A 5250-nucleotide genomic window follows, 5' to 3' on the forward strand; every position below is an offset into this window, starting at 1 on the left:
CCAAGCTACTTGACTTGTTAATAATAGCCAGCTCATTTTTTATTGCAGACATCAGAATCTCAAGTCCTTCAAAAGCTTCGTTGATTATGCTTGGTTTTTCATTATTTAAATTGAAGCGATGCAACACTTCTGTATTAGCATGGAGCTGCTCTGTTAGAAGTTTATGCTCTTCATTCAGCTTTTTTATGTCCAATTTTGCTTGTACGAGTTCTTGGCAAGACTCACAGCAAGGCAAAACATATGAGGTGAAGTCAATCAATTTTCTATCTTTCCTCCTCAATGAACTCCGCTGCACCGTAACACCGATACACGCGGCGTGGAATTTACGTGGACACCCCGCACATGTCCACAATACCGAGTCGGCAGAAGCGTCCAAAGCACAAATTTCGCAGTTCATGACGTACGCAAAAAATAGAATAATTAAAACAAAATCGAGTCGCGCGCGGGTTTCAGCGAATAAAAAACACGTCTACTTTGATTGACGATTAAAATGCTAGTTTATCCATTCAGAATAAATCTTTTGGCAATCTATCAAGTGCAATCGATAACTAGGATGTCAGTACTTGTTTTAAAAACATAAATTGAAATTCTTTGAAACAGCATGCATAAATATTGAAGTTTTCTTCGAAAAAAACTATCAAAGTTACCCCGTTTTACGGTACCTGTACAAAATTATCGGGAGTTACTTCCAGAATCGGGTATTAATCTATGACACAGAGGTGGGTCGGAATTGCTTTCACATAATCTCAGGAGTCCCGCAAGGTTCCATCCTGGGTCCGGTGTAATGGAATGTCATGTACGACGAGGTGTTGAGATTTAAATTCCCGGCGGGTGTGGTCATCGTTGGCCTTGCCGACGATATTACGCTGGAGGTCTACGGTGAATCGATCGAAGAAGTGGAATTGACTGCAGCCCACTCGATCGCAATTGTGGAGGAGTGGATGAGCTGCAGGAAACTGGAATTGGCTCACCACAAAACTGAGGCGGTTGTTGTCAACAACCGAAAGTTGGTGCAGCAAGCGGTGATCAGTGTAGGCGACTGCACAATCTTTTCGAAGCGCTCCGTCAAACACTTGGGGGTGATGATCGACGACAAGCTTACCTTCGGTAGCCATGTCGATTATGCCTGCAAGAGAGCCTCCACAGCTATTGTGGCACTGTCCCGGATGATGTCCAATAGCTCTGCGGTGTATGCCAGTAAGCGTAAGCTTCTGGCCAGTTTCGCCTCGTTCATACTGAGGTCCAGCTCGGGACACGGCTTTAAGTATTAACAGCTACCGTAGCAAGCTTCGTTTACCGGCAGCCTATATAAGCAGCTTGCATGCGCAAAAACATCATCAGTTTCGATTAAGTTTCGATTCAGTTTCGTCTCAGTTTTCTTTTCAACCTTTGTACGATAATCACCAAGTAGAGAGAATACAGTAGTTAAGTGAATTCAATCGTCATTTCCTCCCCCACCAATTGGAAGCCAAAACAGCCTTCCGTGAAGGCTTGAGTCATCAGTACATTTCCAGTTGAGCTATCGATCCTGTGCCCTGTTCAGCGTTGCCAACCTTCCAGATTTGTCTGGAATATTCCATTTTACAAAAATCTGGAAGATCCAGATAAAATTTGTAATAAATTTGTAAGGTTTTGTAAATAATTTGTAGGGTTCTCCATATACGTCATAGGAGATCCAGAGTTTTCCAGACAAATTTTCAAAATCTACCAGATTTTAGAAATATTGACATGGCATCCCTGGGCCTGTTGCACCAAGCATCAGGTTAGAGGACGATCAACAGATCGTCCGTTCATGCTCACCAGAGCAAAAACCCCGTTGCACGCCGCAACAGTGGTATAATTGAAGGTTCAAGAAAAACAATAGCAGTTGAATCAAAACAAATACCGTACAGTGAACCTTCAACATATTGGCTATAATTTTGCTGAATAAACTTGTGTATAAATGTTTACCCATTTTCAGTTATAACAGTTTCAAAATTGATTGTCTTAAACGAACTTTTGCCCCAACGGGGTGGGGTAAAAGTTGGCTGGCTATAACACAAATTATTGATACTTTTATGACATGCACACTTTATACCAGCCGTAAACTTATGTTTGCTGAAAAAAACTTACTAAATTGTCATCAAAAAATTGCACAAAACAGGGTTTATTATAATATAATCATAAATAGCAGTTTTTTTTACAAAACTAAGTGAAAATGTAAAATGTTGGTGACATTTTTCGCAGGATCATACAAATTTAGCTAACTTTGAAGATAATATGTGGATTTTAGACAATTTGCACTTTTTGTTTCATTAGTTTATACACGGGTCGAACTTTTTCCCCGCTGATTCAAATTTTATGGACCAAAAATTGTTTCCAAGCATTTATGCAAAATGCCCTTACATAAAATATTGAAAAAGATTTTATCTTTATATGATTCCATGCAACCAAATAGCTATAACTTTTCCAACTCTCAATTGATTTTCATGATATTTGAAGTGAAAGTCTCTTACTTGACTAGCATTTGAACCACCATGACATTAATAAGTTCTGCTTTGAATTGAGCTAGAAATCTTAAAAAGAAACTCTTGCCCCACTCGATCTTTTGCCCAACTTTACTCTATGCAGTGAATAAATTGCCACCCAACACCCAGCAACTAAGACATTGTCATCTCCTATTCTTGTTGCAAAAATTTTGTTCCGCAACATGAGTTTATCATCACTTGAACAGAATATGACAAAGGTCGATCGCCACGTGCGCAGCTATTTTCTGGGTTTCGCATTGCAGTTTTCGAGAACTTTCTCTTTGTTGGTAAATATTGGCACACTATCGAACAGCATGCATAAAACAAATTTGATTTTGTGTTTAAAATAACTGATTAATCGCGAGTTGAAAAGGTTGCAGCAATGTTGTGTCCTGTGATTGTCATGACAATTTTGCCTCTGATTGTATCCCAATTCGCAAAAGAATAGATAAACTGGTTGTAAGCGACTTGCTTCGTTGTTTGTTTTTCGTCTCCTGATGACAATTTGATTCACTGACTCTATGGCAAAAAGTAGGCATTGAGAAAAGAGCGCTCAAAGTTTGAAGTTTTTCTTCTTATACCGTAATCCGGAAGCAAATTGATCACTTTTTATTTTTTGTTTTGTTATGTTATGGAATTCAAATATTGTCAAAAAAATTTTGACAAAACCAGTACTTCATCGATCTATATTAGTTTGTGTAATCGATTTTTCATGGAATACCATTAAATATTTCATAAAATTAGTTTTTATATCAAAAATTTGAAAATGACACAATAGGGCTTAATTGATCACCATATAACGAAGAAGTACTAAAACAACCTATCTACTAGATTTGGGTCTCCTGAGGGTGGTAAATGACTGGACAATGCGTACCATTAGTACTTCGCGTACCTGCAGGTATAACATAGATCCCATTTGTGGTCCTTAGCCTCTTGTCCAGTAACTCCTATCCCTACCTCCCCGTGGTGCCACCTGGGGTACGAGTAGCCGTAGGGAAGATCGGGTAACCAACCCTGGTGGGACCTTGGTCGTATGCTGACAGGGAAGGGGGGCTTCTCTCTTCTGAGGGTGTAGCTTATCAGAGCGTCTGTTCTCCATGTTAGGAGTGGCTGATCAGCGTCCTAGTGCCAGCGTGGGACTCTAAACAGTGCTGTGCACGATGATCCACCGGCGAGACAGGGGGTTGGTGCAGGCCTTACAAGCCAGCCGTAAAAACCATCAGTACAGGAAGCATACAATGTAAATTCGCACCGGAACAATCGGCATAGACCCAGGCATCTAAAATGGACTAACGATTGGAAACTCGGATCATGGAACTGTAAGTCTCTCAATTTCTTGGGAAGTACCCGCATTCTTTCCGAATTATTAAGGGTCCGCAAGTTCGACATCGTAGCGCTGCAGGAGGTTTGCTGGAAAGGGTCGACGGTACATACGTATAGAGATGGTTATACCATCTACCAGAGCTGCGGCAACAGACATGAGCTGGGCACAGCTTTTATCGTGATGGGCGAAATGCAGAGACGCGTGATTGGATGGTGGCCAATCGACAACAGAATGTGCAAGTTGAGGAACAAAGGCCGTTTCTTCAATATCAGCATAATCAACGTACACAGCCCTCACCTAGCAAGTGACAATAACGATAAGGACGCTTTCTACGCGCAGCTGGAACGTGAATACGACGGCTGCCCAAGCCATGATGTCAAAATCGTTATCGGAGATCTCAACGCTCAGGTTGGCCAGGAGGAGGAATTTAGACCGATTATAGGGAAGTTCAGCGCTCACCAGCTTACGAACGAAAACGGCCTTAGACTGATTGATTTCGCCGCCTCCAAATACGTAGGGAAGTAGGTACTACGGCCATACGTAGTACCTACTTCCAGCACAGCATCCCGTATCGGTGCACCTAGAGATCACCCCAAAAGACTGAATCGCAAATCGACCACGTTTTGATTGATGGAAGGTACTTCTCGGACATTAAATAAATAAAGGAAATAAATAAATAAATACATTATCGACGTCAGAACCAATCGTGGCGCAAACTTCGATTCGGACCACTACCTTGTGCGGGTTAAGGTGCGCCAACGACTCTCCGTTGTGAACAACATTCGGTACTGACGCCCGCTTCGGTACCATCTGGAGCGACTCAAGCAACCCGAAGTCTCAACTGAATACGCGCAAAGCCTTGAGGCAACGTTGCCGGAAGAGGGAGAGCTCACCGAAGCCCCTCTTGAAGACTGCTGGCGTAGTGTCAAACCAGCCATTAACAACGCAGCGGAAGGTGCCATTGGGTTCGTGGAAGGAAATCGACGGAACGGTTGGTTCGACGAGGAGTGTCAGACGGTTTTGGACGAGAAGAATGCAGCGCGGGCGATGATGCTGCAGCAAGGCACCCGTCAGAACGTGGAACGATACAAACAGAAGCGAAGACAGCAAATCCATCTATTCCGGGATAAAAAGCGCCGCCTGGAAGAGTTGGAGTGCGAAGAGATGGATCAGCTGTATCGTTCTCAAGAAACACGTAAGATCTACAAGAAACTCAATGCAACCCGCAAAGGCTTTGTGCCGCGAGCCGAACTGTGCCGGGATTAGGATGGTGGTATCTTGACGGACGAACGTGAGGTGATCGAAAGGTGGAAGCAGCACTACGATGAACACTTAAACGGCGCAGAGGAGGAAGATCAGGACAGCAGGAGGAATGGCTTCATCAGTACGGCGGATGGGGGAGACGTGCCAACTCCCACA

This window comes from Aedes aegypti, chromosome 2, assembly GCF_002204515.2.
Source record: "Aedes aegypti strain LVP_AGWG chromosome 2, AaegL5.0 Primary Assembly, whole genome shotgun sequence".
NCBI lineage: Eukaryota > Metazoa > Arthropoda > Insecta > Diptera > Culicidae > Aedes > Aedes aegypti.